General features: G+C 51.4%; 1 long non-coding RNA gene across 1 annotated transcript in view; it reads left to right on the top strand.

Moving 5' to 3' along the window:
* The first annotated feature begins 4463 nt into the window (after positions 1–4463).
* Positions 4464–15753, top strand: part of LOC146046266 (uncharacterized) — a 37995-nt gene continuing 26705 nt past the window's right edge. The window contains exon 1 of the long non-coding RNA XR_014465827.1: positions 4464–4613. This is a non-coding gene — a long non-coding RNA (uncharacterized LOC146046266). The remainder of the gene's footprint in view (positions 4614–15753) is intronic.

Genomic DNA, 15753 nt, shown 5'->3' with positions numbered 1-15753 from the left:
ACAGGCTCTAATATGTCAATAAAAGATATGTATGTGTACACACACACACACACACATGCATACACACACACATGTATACACACACACACTCACACACACACATGCATACACACACACACACGCACACACACACACATACATATATACATATATACATACATGCATTCACACACACGCATACACACACACAAACATGCATACACACACACATGCATACACACACACACAAATTTGTAATATGATTTTAATGTTAGACCTCAGGGCCCCCCTGTCAAAAGTCCCCTGGGCCCTCCAGAGCCTTAACCCAGCTGTGTGCGAGGGGCTGTGTGTGAGTACACTCACTCGCATGGTACTGACGGAGCGTTCGGATGGTTGTTATGAGCTCGCCAAGCAGCAGTTGACCCCTGCTTACCGAGCCTTGCTGAATCAGGCCCTTAGTGTGAATTGCTGCAATATAAACTACCAGACAATTACACTGAGAGGAGTGCATAGTTATTTTAAAAAGATTCATTAGGGTCGTACCCACGTGACCTAGGTAACGCCCATTACGACGCCTGCAGGTAACACCTCTTAGCCCACTAAAAAAAAAGTAAAACCATAGATATACACTCTCCCGCCCCCATGCTTTAGTGCCGCACATTGCCCCGCTGCTGGCCGCTGCCCCGTCACTTCCTCGAGACCTCACCATACATATACAGTAACATATATCAGTTCCTGACCGCACAGTGCCCAGCTGCTGGATGCACCTGCCTCCTCCTGCCCGCTGTCCTCTTCTCTCATCGCTGCCCCACCTCCTCCCGCCCTGCCTCCTAGGGCGTAGGTGTAGGTGGGTGTAGGTGGGCAGGCTGACATGGGGGGAGAGGAGGATGCTGCTAGAGCAGGGGTGTAGGTGGGCAGGCTGACATGGGGGGAGAGGAGGATGCTGCTAGAGCAGGGGTGTAGGTGGGAAGGCTGACATGGGGGGAGAGGAGGATGCTGCTAGAGCAGGGGTGTAGGTGGGCAGGCTGACATGGGGGGAGAGGAGGATGCTGCTAGAGCAGGGGTGTAGGTGGGAAGGCTGACATGGGGGGAGAGGAGGATGCTGCTAGAGCAGGGGTGTAGGTGGGCAGGCTGACATGGGGGGAGAGGATGCTGCTAGAGCAGGGGTGTAGGTGGACAGGCTGACATGGGGGGAGAGGAGGATGCTGCTAGAGCAGGGGTGTCAGTGGGCAGGCTGACATGGGGGGAGAGGAGGATGCTGCTAGAGCAGGGGTGTAGGTGGGCAGGCTGACATGGGGGAGAGGAGGATGTTGCTAGAGCAGGGGTGTCGGTGGGCAGGCTGACATGGGGGGAGAGGAGGATGCTGCTAGAGCAGGGGTGTAGGTGGGCAGGCTGACATGGGGGAGAGGAGGATGTTGCTAGAGCAGGGGTGTAGGTGGGCAGGCTGACATGGCGGGAGAGGAGGATGCTGCTAGAGCAGGGGTGTAGGTGGGCAGGCTGACATGGGGGAGAGGAGGATGCTGCTAGAGCAGGGGTGTAGGTGGGCAGGCTGACATGGGGGGAGAGGAGGATGCTGCTAGAGCAGGGGTGTAGGTGGGCAGGCTGACATTGGGGGAGAGGAGGATGCTGCTAGAGCAGGGGTGTAGATGGGCAGGCTGACATGGGGGGAGAGGAGGATGCTGCTAGAGCAGGGGTGTAGGTGGGCAGGCTGACATGGGGGGAGAGGAGGATGCTGCTAGAGCAGGGGTGTAGGTGGGCAGGCTGACATGGGGGGAGAGGAGGATGCTGCTGGAGCAGGGGTGTAGGTGGGCAGGCTGACATGGGGGGAGAGGAGGATGCTGCTAGAGCAGGGGTGTAGGTGGGCAGGCTGACATGGGGGGAGAGGAGGATGCTGCTAGAGCAGGGGTGTAGGTGGGAAGGCTGACATGGGGGGAGAGGAGGATGCTGCTAGAGCAGGGGTGTAGGTGGGCAGGCTGACATGGGGGGAGAGGATGCTGCTAGAGCAGGGGTGTAGGTGGACAGGCTGACATGGGGGGAGAGGAGGATGCTGCTAGAGCAGGGGTGTCAGTGGGCAGGCTGACATGGGGGGAGAGGAGGATGCTGCTAGAGCAGGGGTGTAGGTGGGCAGGCTGACATGGGGGAGAGGAGGATGTTGCTAGAGCAGGGGTGTCGGTGGGCAGGCTGACATGGGGGGAGAGGAGGATGCTGCTAGAGCAGGGGTGTAGGTGGGCAGGCTGACATGGGGGAGAGGAGGATGTTGCTAGAGCAGGGGTGTCAGTGGGCAGGCTGACATGGGGGGAGAGGAGGATGCTGCTAGAGCAGGGGTGTAGGTGGGCAGGCTGACATGGGGGAGAGGAGGATGTTGCTAGAGCAGGGGTGTCGGTGGGCAGGCTGACATGGGGGGAGAGGAGGATGCTGCTAGAGCAGGGGTGTAGGTGGGCAGGCTGACATGGGGGAGAGGAGGATGTTGCTAGAGCAGGGGTGTAGGTGGGCAGGCTGACATGGCGGGAGAGGATGATGCTGCTAGAGCAGGGGTGTAGATGGGCAGGCTGACATGGGGGGAGAGGAGGATGCTGCTAGAGCAGGGGTGTAGGTGGGCAGGCTGACATGGGGGGAGAGGAGGATGCTGCTAGAGCAGGGGTGTAGGTGGGCAGGCTGACATGGGGAGAGAGGAGGATGCTGCTAGAGCAGGGGTGTAGGTGGGCAGGCTGACATGGGGGAGAGGAGGATGCTGCTAGAGCAGGGGTGTAGGTGGGCAGGCTGACATGGGGGAGAGGAGGATGCTGCTAGAGCAGGGGTGTAGGTGGGCAGGCTGACATGGGGGGAGAGGAGGATGCTGCTAGAGCAGCGGTGTAGGTGGGCAGGCTGACATGGGGGGGAGAGGAGGATGCTGCTAGAGCAGGGGTGTAGGTGGGCAGGCTGACATGGGGGAGAGGAGGATGCTGCTAGAGTAGGGGTGTAGGTGGGCAGGCTGACATGGGGGAGAGGAGGATGCTGCTAGAGCAGGGGTGTAGGTGGGCAGGCTGACATTGGGGGAGAGGAGGATGCTGCTAGAGCAGGGGTGTAGGTGGGCAGGCTGACATGGGGGTGAGGAGGATGCTGCTAGAGCAGGGGTGTAGGTGGGCAGGCTGACATGGGGGAGAGGAGGATGCTGCTAGAGCAGGGGTGTAGGTGGGCATGCTGACATGGGGGAGAGGAGGATGCTGCTAGAGCAGGGGTGTAGGTGGGCAGGCTGACATGGGGGGAGAGGAGGATGCTGCTAGAGCAGCGGTGTAGGTGGGCAGGCTGACATGGGGGGGAGAGGAGGATGCTGCTAGAGCAGGGTTGTAGGTGGGCAGGCTGACATGGGGGAGAGGAGGATGCTGCTAGAGCAGGGGTGTGGGTGGGCAGGCTGACATGGGGGGAGAGGAGGATGCTGCTAGAGCAGGGGTGTGGGTGGGCAGGCTGACATGGGGGGAGAGGAGGATGCTGCTAGAGCAGGGGTGTAGGTGGGCAGGCTGACATGGGGGGAGAGGAGGATGCTGCTAGAGCAGGGGTGTAGGTGTGCAGGCTGACATGGGGGGAGAGGAGGATGCTGCTATAGCAGGGGTGTAGGTGGGCAGGCTGACATGGGGGGAGAGGAGGATGCTGCTAGAGCAGGGGTGTAGGTGGGCAGGCTGACATGGGGGGAGAGGAGGATGCTGCTAGAGCAGGGGTGTAGGTGGGCAGGCTGACACGGGGGGGGGAGAGGAGGATGCAGCTACAATAGTAGAGTGGGTGAAGAGTCTGGAATGGAATAGAATGACTTAGAATGGGCACTAGGGGCCGTGCGCATGTGCAGTTTATGAAGAATCGGCTGATATGCAAATTCGCAGCCACGTGATCAGGTCTGAATTAGCCCCAAGGAGATGGGGTGATACTCTATTGATGTATTTTATCACGCTGTTTGTGCTCATTAGGTTTAGCCACGCAAAGCCACTGCTCACTTATTTCAGCCCGTCCCTCCCCGGCCGGTGCAGCGGCCAACAACGCACCGGATGGAGGAACTGTATTATAATCATCTTCTAATAAATCAGTATTTTAGTTGGTTTAGCATCTGTTCTATAAGGAGACCCTGGTTTCTGTATTTCCCCCGGAATGCCCTGTATACTATCTGATCACTCTCCCTCTCAGGGTTGGGCTACTTGGGCTACTTCAGGTGGGTACTTACAGAGCTCAATATACATTACACGGTTCCCAGGCGTCAGCTCGTCGCACTGACTATTCTTCACCTGTTACATTGGCCGGCGGCTATAATCAGTTTCCAGCTTATTTACAATGTGATCGTTCCACTACTTTGAATTACATATATTGTTTTTTACAGTATCTGCTCCACGCTTTACTATTATTTGCATGTCATGTAATACATAGATTTAACAGCATTTAATGTATGATAATTGCGAAAAAGACATTTCAGGGCTCAGTCAGAGAAATGATATCAGTGATTCCCCCCTTTTCATAGACTCCAATCCATGCTGGTCCGCACTCCCGGAATGCACAGGGGACTCTGGAATTTAGAGGTGATGTTCTGACTTCCAGAAGTGCATCCCGTTACATCTGCTGGAATTCCCGCACCCCCTACCCCTGGTATCCCGGAGGGCACCATTTAATAGCAGGTGAGTATGTGATCACTTCCTGTCTTGTAATTTACATATAGGGGATTATTCTGGTTGATTCGCAAGGCTGTAAATTTGCCGCGTTGTGATTACACCAAAGCCCGCCTTGTGAATGGTTGGCTGTTGCAGTAACATCCACAAAGTAACATCCATTCACAGGCCAGGGGGGAATGGCCACATCTTTTGATGGTTGCCGACCATTGAATGATGTGGTGCGTGCATGCAAATAAAAGTGACTTTCAAAGCACTTACATATGTGGGCACACTGGGAAGGAAATGGGGGGGCAGCTGACATCCGGTGATGTCAGCAGCTGCCCACCCCCCGCATCATGGCCTCATTAGCATGAGAACGCCCTGAGTTCTTATAGGAACGTCCATGAAACACTCCCATATGCTAATGGGGCCACCCCCGCCCGCTGTCCTGCTTGCGTATGCACAGTGCCACCACCGTTCCCTGCGTGGCAACCAGAATAAGGGCCGTAATGAGTTTTACATTCACATTTGCTGGAATGTAAGTAGAGATTTGTCCATAGGAGTTTTGTAGACACTACCATTTACATACTGAACAAATGACATCTGCATAGAAAATGGGGTCTACAGACCATATATAAGGTGTGCCCAAATGAAAAGGGAGACTACGGTTGTATGTAAACAATATTTTAATCAAAGAATATTTAATTACAGTTCATGTGTAACATTACAACTACACATAATTGACATTGATGCAATGATCCAGCGCGTAACAAGGGAGTGGATGGATTCAGTGTAGAAACTCCTTGGTTGCTGATGAATCCAGGTTTCCACGGTCTCCTGCACCTCCTTGTCACAGGGGAACCGTTCATCTTTACGTGTTTGTTTTTTAAGTGGCCGAAGATATTAGAGTCACATGGGGAGATAACTTCACCATGCAGCGTAAATGTATATTTATAGAGAATATAACATCAGTTCTGGCCTCCATCCGCCCCAAGTTGCCAGCCTTTGATGTTATATTTTATATAAATTCAGCTTCGGTCACATATGATAAGTTGTTCACAGCAGCTGATCATGTGGGATCCTCAAGCAATGCAAATGCAGGAGGAGGTGCTTACCACCCCCTGCTGGCATTTGTGATCATATCAAACTGCGATGCAATGGCAGTGTAGCGGGTCATTGCGACCATTGGTCGGGGTGTTCCTATACGACTACAGCTTAAGTAAGTCTCATCTTACTCAGTCTTGCAGTCGCAGGCTGGCTTGCGAGGTGAAGAAAACTTCACCTTGCAGCGTAAGTGTATATTTATATAAAATATAACATCAGTTCTGGCCTCCATCCGCCCCAAGTTGCCAGCCAATCACTCACCTTTGATGTTATATTTTATATAAATTTAGCTGAGCTTCCGGTACGGGGCGGAGAAAGGGCGCCATGACGGCGGAGGGGAAGGACGGATGGCGGCACGGTGACTACTCCCCCCCCACCCCGGCCGGGGAGGGCGCACTGCAACGGCAGGAGATGCACGGAGATGCGGCACTGGATGACGCCACACTGGACCAGGCCGCAGCCAGCGGCGCACAGCTCACCCCCGGGTACGGCACCATAGGCTCAGGACCCGGCCATAGGCACGGTCCCCGGCATGATGACCCCCGAGGCGATGGTGGCCCCCATCGGCACCTGGAGGCGGCTTCCGGCCAGGACAGGGAAAAGATCAGGCCCAAGCTGCTGTCCATCAGCAGATGCAGGAGTCCGCAGCGACCAGTGGCGCCTCATATGGCTGCCTAGGCGCTGTGCAGCTCAGCGGGTATGTGTTCCCTGTGTGATACTGTACTGTCCCGGCTTATATTGTTACATACCTGGCTGCTGCAACGACCAGTGGTGCCGCTGATGGCTGCCTAGGTGCTGTGCAGCTCGGCAGGTACTGTATGTGTTCCCTGTGTGATACTGTACTGTCCCGGCTTATATTGTTACATACCTGGCGGCTGCAACGACCAGTGGTGCCGCTGATGGCTGCCTAGGTGCTGTGCAGCTCGGCAGGTATGTGTTCCCTGTGTGAAAACTGTACTGTCCCTGCTTATTAGTGTTCACTCTAGCAGTTAGAGAGGGAAGGGCGCCGGGGGCGGACCGGGCCGCCAATGTCACAAGAGGGGCATGCCCGGTCCGCTGCCGTCATCAAGGGGGGCGGGCCCGGCCACCGCCGTCACCAAAGGGGTCGGGCCCGGCCCCTCCGAAGTCGGTGTGCTGCTGAGGAAGCGCTGGGCATCGCCATCTACGGCGGCACTTTGCATCCCCGTGAGGCTGTTTTAGCGGGGCGCTGCTAGAGCTAAAGCAGCCTAGCGAGAACACTACTTATATCGTTACCTACCTGGCTGCTGCAGAGACCAGTGGCGCCACTGATGGCTGCCTATGCGCTGTGCTGCTCGTCGGACATGTGGTCCCCGCATGTAATGTCTCAATGTAATGTATGTAATGCCTCCCCCCCCCCCTTATCCATGCTTGATGCTGCACTGTAAATCCCCAAAAAATTCCTAGTGTGCGCAAGCACACATGGCCAATAAAGTTAATTCTATTCTATTCTATTCTTGGGTCGCAAATGATAAGCAGCTTATCATGTGGGATCCTCAAGCAATGCAAATGCAGGAGGAGGTGCATACCACCCCTTGCCGGCATTTGTGATCAAAGCAAACTGCGATGCAATGGCAGTTTAGAGGGACATTGTGACCATCGGTTGCAGTGTCCCTCTATGGCTACAGCTTAAGTAAGTCTCCCCTTACTCAGTCTTGCAGTCGCAGGCTGGCTTGCAAGGCGAAGAAACTTCACCTTGCAGTGTAAATGTATATTTATATAAAATATAAAATCAGTTCTGGCCTCCATCCGCCCCAAGTTGCCAGCCAATTCCTCGCCCTTGATTTTATATTTTATATAAATTCAGCTTGGGTTACATATGATAAGCTGCTCACAGCAGCTTATCACGTGGGATCCTCAAGCAATGCAAATGCAGGAGGAGGTGCATACCACCCCCTGCCGGCATTTGTGATCATATGAAACTGCGATGCAATGGCAGTTTACAAGGACACTGCGACCATCGGTCACGTTCACCCTCTATGACTACAGCCTAAGTAAGTCTCCTCTTACTCAGGCTTGCAGTTGCAGGCCGGCTTAATTTTTGGACTGCACTTGATGCGCGCGATGTATTGCACGTTATAGATAGAAAGTTAGAGCATGTGACATGTGTCCTGTGTGTTGAGGTACCAGGAGTACCTTACTGTGTGAAGAAGCCGATGGTCCATGGTCCCGGACTGCTACGGCCGTACCGTTCGCACAAGCTGATCTACGTTCTTCCTAGGTCAGTGTCCTGTACACTCTCACGTGGTGACAGCCGCATGCAGCTGGCAGTCATAGACATTGCTGGGGTGCGATGATTTAGGCAGGCTGTCAGTACGTTTAAAGTGCAGACATGCAGCAAGTTGGTATCACAGATGTGCAGCAGGTTGGTGTCACAGGTGAGGCGGGAATCCTTTGGAATCCTTTGTCAACCTGGCTAAAGTGCTCAGATTTTAAGAGGCTTTAGAGAGTTGATGTTCCGGTCTCTCGGTCTCCAGTACTTGATGGACAGACCAATCCTTGGGATGCGTTTCGCCGCACTCAGGGTTGCTTTTTACAGGACGCCTCCCCACTTAAGCGCTGCAGACACCATTTATTTCCCAGCATAGAGAACAGGTCTGAATCAGGCTCTCAGTTTGGATTGCATATGATAAGCTGCTTGCAATAGTTTATCATGTGCAATCCTTAAGCAATGCAAATGCAGGAGGAGGTGCATTCCACCCCCTGCCTCCATTTGCCATCGGATCAAACTGTGATTGCAGTTTAGAAGAACATCGGTACCATCGGTGGCTGTGACCCTTTGCGACTGCAGCCTGAGTAAAGGGGCATACACACGTAGAGATCTGTGCTAAGCAATTTTTCTAAGCAATTTTGCTAAGCAACTTTGCTGGTGTCGATCTCCCATGGGGAGCACATATACACGCAGAGATTTGTGCTAAGCAATAATAGTGGGTGGATATTACCAGAGGGGAGGTTTTGTTTTCTTTTTTTTTCTCATATTTTACTGATGTCGTATGCATTCTTATTTTTTCAATACGAATTTGTATTTATCAGCCATTAAATACTAATTCGTATCAGCAGAAGCCTACATGGATCATTCAGATCCGTGCAAGTGTCAGTGTAAAAAATAAATATTTTTAAAAAAATGTCATCAAAGGGTGCGGGTCCAGCCGCCGCCATCATCAAAGGGGGCAGGCCTGGCCCCTCCGAAGTCGCTCCACTGCCTTGTAAGTGCCGGGTATCGCCGTCTGCGGCGGCGCTGGGCTTCCCCAAGAGGCTGTTTAAGTGGGGCGCTGCTAGAGGGGCAGGGCGAATTTTGCCCTTTAAAAATGTGGTCCCCGCATGTAATGTCTCAATGGAGGTTATTCTGGTCGGTGCGTACATTCCCGAAATCTTTCGGAGCGGGCCGCACGCCATGCTGTGCGGTCATCGTCCGAAGAAACGCCCACCGGACCTCCACATACGGACGGACTCACACTGGAACAACAGGGCGTATTTACAGACGACATCCAAACCTTGCGTGTGCGGTGGAAACACACATATTCTGCACGGTCTTACCTCGTCAGAACGGACGGGAACCTGCCCGTACGCGCCGATGCGGTGTATTTACATCCCCAAATGTGTGGTTTAATTGGTAAATGTAGAAGTGACATGTATATTTATATTAGTGATAGTAAGTTCTGTCCATTGGTTGCAGTGTAAATGTGTGTCCAAACTGCAGCATATATGTGTGTGTTTAGTAATGGTCCATTTAAGCTGCAATGGTTCCAATTGAAGCAATGAGAAGAGTAATTAATGAGTAATGAGTAAAGGAGTGGATTGTATTGTGTTGAGCTGACGTTGGTTGAGGTGCGCCCGTAGTGATTAGGCGTTCCGATTGCCTAGCGCATGACCGAGTGGTGTCCGCAAAGAAATACTTGCTTATGAACACTGCATATTTCTAGCCTTTTGGTTCGCGTGCATTCGGTGTGCTGTCCGCATGCACGCCTACCAGAATGAGTGCACTCCCTCGTGTACGCCCATGTTTACGCACAGTTTAGCCCACTTTGAAACTACGCCCCTGTGTAGTACCGAATGACGCCCATAAGATGCCCATATTTCCAGAGTGATTGCTGTGCACATTTCTGTACGGTATTAGTGAGAACAAGTACGGAGACCATGCATGGCACATGCGCATAGCGTTGCCCACGCATGCGCAGACGGCTAAAAAACGCCATCCGTAAGAATTCAGGAAAGTACGCACAGACCAGAATAAGGCCCAATGTAATGTATGTAATGCCTCCCCCCCCCCCCCCCCTTATCCATGCTTGATGCTGCACTGTAAATCCCCCAAAAATTCCTAGTGTGCGCAAGCACACATGGCCAATAAAGTTGATTCTATTCTATTCTATTCTTGGGTCGCAAATGATAAGCAGCTTATCATGTGGGATCCTCAAACAATGCAAATGCTGGAGGAGGTGCACCCGTTGCCGGCATTTGTGATCAAATCGAACTGCGATGCAATGGCAGTTTAGAGGGACATTGTGACCATCGGTTGCAGTGTCCCTCTATGGCTACAGCTTAAGTAAGTCTCCCCTTACTCAGTCTTGCAGTCGCAGGCTGGCTTGCAAGGCGAAGGAACTTCACCTTGCAGCGTAAATGTATATTTATATAAAATATAAAATCAGTTCTGGCCTCCATCCGCCCCAAGTTGCCAGCCAATTCCTCGCCTTTGATTTTATATTTTATATAAATTCAGCTTGGGTCACATATGATAAGCTGCTCACAGCAGCTTATCACGTGGGATCCTCAAGCAATGCAAATGCAGGAAGAGGTGCATACCACCCCCTGCCGGCATTTGTGATCATATCAAACTGCGATGCAATGGCAGTTTACAAGGACACTGCGACCATCGGTCACGTTCACCCTCTACGACTACAGCCTAAGTAAGTCTCCTCTTACTCAGGCTTGCAGTCGCAGGCCGGCTTAATTTTTGGACTGCACTTGATGCGCGCGATGTATTGCACGTTATAGATAGAAAGTTAGAGCATGTGACATGTGTCCTGTGTGTTGAGGTACCAGGAGTACCTTACTGTGTGGAGAAGCCGATGGTCCATGGTCCCGGACTGCTACGACCGTACCGTTAGCACAAGCTGATCTACGTTCTTCCTAGGTCAGTGTCCTGTACACTCTCACGTGGTGACAGCCGCATGCAGCTGGCAGTCATAGCATTGCTGGGGAGCGATGATTTAGGCAGGCTGTCAGTACGTTTAAAGTGCAGACATGCAGCAAGTTGGTATCACAGATGTGCAGCAGGTTGGTGTCACAGATGAGGCGGGAATCCTTTGGAAACGCGTTTCGAGCGCTCAGGCCGGCTTTGTCAACCTGGCTAAAGTGCTCAGATTTTAAGAGGCTTTAGAGAGTTGATGTTCCGGTCTCTCGGTCTCCAGTACTTGATGGACAGACCAATCCTTGGGATGCGTTTTGCCGCACTCAGGGTTGCTTTTTACAGGACGCCTCCCCACTTAAGCGCTGCAGACACCATTTTTTTCCCAGCATAGAGAACAGGTCTGAATCAGGCTCTCAGTTTGGATTGCATATGATAAGCTGCTTGCAATAGTTTATCATGTGCAATCCTTAAGCAATGCAAATGCAGGAGGAGGTGCATTCCACCCCCTGCCTCCATTTGCCATCGTATCAAACTGTGATTGCAGTTTAGAAGAACATCGGGACCATCGGTGGCTGTGACCCTTTGCGACTGCAGCCTGAGTAAAGGGGCATACACACGTAGAGATCTGTGCTAAGCAATTTTTCTAAGCAATTTTGCTAAGCAACTTTGCTGGTGTCGATCTTCCATGGGGAGCACATATACACGCAGAGATTTGTGCTAAGCAATAATAGTGGGTGGATATTACCAGAGGGGAGGTTTTGTTTTCTTTTTTTTTCTCATATTTTACTGATGTCGTATGCATTCTTATTTTTTCAATACGAATTTGTATTTATCAGCCATTAAATACTAATTCGTATCAGCAGAAGCCTACATGGATCATTCAGATCCGTGCAAGTGTCAGTGTAAAAAATAAATATTTTTTAAAAAATGTCATCAAAGGGTGCGGGTCCAGCCGCCGCCATCATCAAAGGGGGCGGGCCTGGCCCCTCCAAAGTCGCTCCGCTGCCTTGTAAGTGCCGGGTATCGCCGTCTACGGCGGCGCTGGGCTTCCCCGTGAGGCTGTTTAAGTGGGGCGCTGCTAGAGGGGCAGGGCGAATTTTGCCCTTTAAAAATGTGGTCCCCGCATGTAATGTCTCAATGGAGGTTATTCTGGTCGGTGCGTACATTCCCGAAATCTTTCGGAGCGGGCCGCACGCCACGCTGTGCGGTCATCGTCCGAAGAAACGCCCACCGGACCTCCACATACGGACGGACTCACACTGGAACAACAGGGCGTATTTACGGACGACATCCAAACCTTGCGTGTGCGGTGGAAACACACATATTCTGCACGGTCTTACCTCGTCAGAACGGACGGGAACCTGCCCGTACGCGCCGATGCGGTGTATTTACATCCCCAAATGTGTGGTTTAATTGGTAAATGTAGAAGTGACATGTATATTTATATTAGTGATAGTAAGTTCTGTCCATTGGTTGCAGTGTAAATGTGTGTCCAAACTGCAGCATATATGTGTGTGTTTAGTATTGGTCCATTTAAGCTGCAATGGTTCCAATTGAAGCAATGAGAAGAGTGTAATTAATGAGTAATGAGTAAATGAGTGGATTGTATTGTGTTGAGCTGACATTGGTTGAGGTGCGCCCGTAGTGATTAGGCATTCCAATTGCCTAGCGCATGACCGAGTGGTGTCCGCAAAGAAATACTTGCTTATGAACACTGCATATTTCTAGCCTTTTGGTTCGCGTGCATTCGGTGTGCTGTCCGCATGCACGCCTACCAGAATGAGTGCACTCCCTCGTGTACACCCAAGTTTACGCCCAGTTTAGCCCACTTTGAAACTACGCCCCTGTGTAGTACCGAATGACTCCCATAAGACGCCCATATTTCCAGAGTGATTGCTGTGCACATTTCTGTACGGTATTAGTGAGAACAAGTACGGAGACCATGCGTGGCACATGCGCATAGCGTTCCCCACGCATGCGCAGACGGCTAAAAAACGCCATCCGTAAGAATTCAGGAAAGTACGCACAGACCAGAATAAGGCCCAATGTTATGTATGTAATGCCTTCCCCCCCCCTTATCCATGCTTGATGCTGCACTGTAAATCCCCCAAAAATTCCTAGTGTGCGCAAGCACACATGGCCAATAAAGTTGATTCTATTCTATTCTATTCTTGGGTCGCAAATGATAAGCAGCTTATCATGTGGGATCCTCAAACAATGCAAATGCAGGAGGAGTTGCATACCACCTCTTGCCGTCATTTGTGATCAAATCAAACTGCGATGCAATGGCAGTTTAGAGGGACATTGTGACCATCGGTTGCAGTGTCCCTCTATGGCTACAGCTTAAGTAAGTCTCCCCTTACTCAGTCTTGCAGTCGCAGGCTGGCTTGCAAGGCGAAGGAACTTCACCTAGCAGCGTAAATGTGTATTTATATAAAATATAAAATCAGTTCTGGCCTCCATCCGCCCCAAGTTGCCAGCCAATTCCTCGCCTTTGATTTTATATTTTATATAAATTCAGCTTGGGTCACATATGATAAGCTGCTCACAGCAGCTTATCACGTGGGATCCTCAAGCAATGCAAATGCAGGAGGAGGTGCATACCACCCCCTGCCGGCATTTGTGATCATATCAAACTGCGATGCAATGGCAGTTTACAAGGACACTGCGACCATCGGTCACGTTCACCCTCTACGACTACAGCCTATGTAAGTCTCCTCTTACTCAGGCTTGCAGTCGCAGGCCGGCTTAATTTTTGGACTGCACTTGATGCGAGCGATGTATTGCACGTTATAGATAGAAAGTTAGAGCATGTGACATGTGTCCTGTGTGTTGAGGTACCAGGAGTACCTTACTGTGTGGAGAAGCCGATGGTCCATGGTCCCGGACTGCTACGGCCGTACCGTCCGCACAAGCTGATCTACGTTCTTCCTAGGTCAGTGTCCTGTACACTCTCACGTGGTGACAGCCGCATGCAGCTGGCAGTCATAGCATTGCTGGGGAGCGATGATTTAGGCAGGCTGTCAGTACGTTTAAAGTGCAGACATGCAGCAAGTTGGTATCACAGATGTGCCGCAGGTTGGTGTCACAGATGAGGCAGGAATCCTTTGGAAACGCGTTTCGAGCGCTCAGGCCGGCTTTGTCAACCTGGCTAAAGTGCTCAGATTTTAAGAGGCTTTAGAGAGTTGATGTTCCGGTCTCTCGGTCTCCAGTACTTGATGGACAGACCAATCCTTGGGATGCGTTTCGCCGCACTCAGGGTTGCTTTTTACAGGACGCCTCCCCACTTAATCGCTGCAGACACCATTTTTTTCCCTGCATAGAGAACAGGTCTGAATCAGGCTCTCAGTTTGGATTGCATATGATAAGCTGCTTGCAATAGTTTATCATGTGCAATCCTTAAGCAATGCAAATGCAGGAGGAGGTGCATTCCACCCCCTGCCTCCATTTGCCATCATATCAAACTGTGATTGCAGTTTAGAAGAACATCGGGACCATCGGTGGCTGTGACCCTTTGCGACTGCAGCCTGAGTAAAGGAGCATACACACGTAGAGATCTGTGCTAAGCAATTTTTCTAAGCAATTTTGCTAAGCAACTTTGCTGGTGTCGATCTCCCATGGGGAGCACATATACACGCAGAGATTTGTGCTAAGCAATAATAGTGGGTGGATATTACCAGAGGGGAGGTTTTGTTTTCTTTTTTTTTCTCATATTTTACTGATGTCGTATGCATACGTATTTTTTCAATACGAATTTATATTTATCAGCCATTAAATACTAATTCGTATCAGCAGAAGCCTACATGGATCATTCAGATCCGTGCAAGTGTCAGTTTAAAAAATAAATATTAAAAAAATGTCATCAAAGGGTGCGGGCCCAGCCTCCGTCATCAAAGGGGGCGGGCCTGGCCCCTCCGAAGTCGCTCCGCTGCCGGGTAAGCGCCGGGTATCGCCGTCTGCGGCGGCGCTGGGATTCCCCGTGAGGCTGTTTAAGTGGGGCGCTGCTAGAGGGGCAGGGCGAATTTTGCTCTTTAAAAATGTGGTCCCCGCATGTAATGTCTCAATGTAATGTATGTAATGCCTCCCCCCCCCCCCCCTTATCCATGATTTACGCTGCACTGTAAATCCCCCAAAAATTCCTAGTGTGCGCAAGCACACATGGCCAATAAAGTTAATTCTATTCTATTCTTGGGTCGCAAATGATAAGCAGCTTATCATGTGGGATCCTCAAGCAATGCAAATGCAGGAGGAGGTGCATACCACCCCTTGCCGGCATTTGTGATCAAATCAAACTGCGATGCAATGGCAGTTTAGAGGGACATTGTGACCATCGGTTGCAGTGTCCCTCTATGGCTACAGCTTAAGTAATTCTCCCCTTACTCAGTCTTGCAGTCGCAGGCTGGCTTGCAAGGCGAAGGAACTTCACCTTGCAGCGTAAATGTATATTTATATAAAATATAAAATCAGTTCTGGCCTCCATCCGCCCCAAGTTGCCAGCCAATTCCTCGCCTTTGATTTTATATTTTATATAAATTCAGCTTGGGTCACATATGATAAGCTGCTCACAGCAGCTTATCACGTGGGATCCTCAAGCAATGCAAATGCAGGAGGAGGTGCATACCACCACCTGCCGGCATTTGTGATCATATCAAACCGCGATGCAATGGCAGTTTACAAGGACACTGCGACCATCGGTCACATTCACCCTCTACGACTACAGCCTAAGTAAGTCTCCTCTTACTCAGGCTTGCAGTCGCAGGCCGGCTTAATTTTTGGACTGCACTTGATGCGCGCGATGTATTGCACGTTATAGATAGAAAGTTAGAGCATGTGACATGTGTCCTGTGTGTTGAGGTACCAGGAGTACCTTACTGTGTGGAGAAGCCGATGGTCCATGGTCCCGGACTGCTACGACCG

The sequence above is a fragment of the Crinia signifera genome, chromosome 11 (assembly GCF_055691185.1).
Source record: "Crinia signifera chromosome 11, ASM5569118v1, whole genome shotgun sequence".
In the NCBI taxonomy this organism is placed as follows: domain Eukaryota; kingdom Metazoa; phylum Chordata; class Amphibia; order Anura; family Myobatrachidae; genus Crinia; species Crinia signifera.
This window is presented reverse-complemented; position numbering and strand designations above follow the sequence as displayed.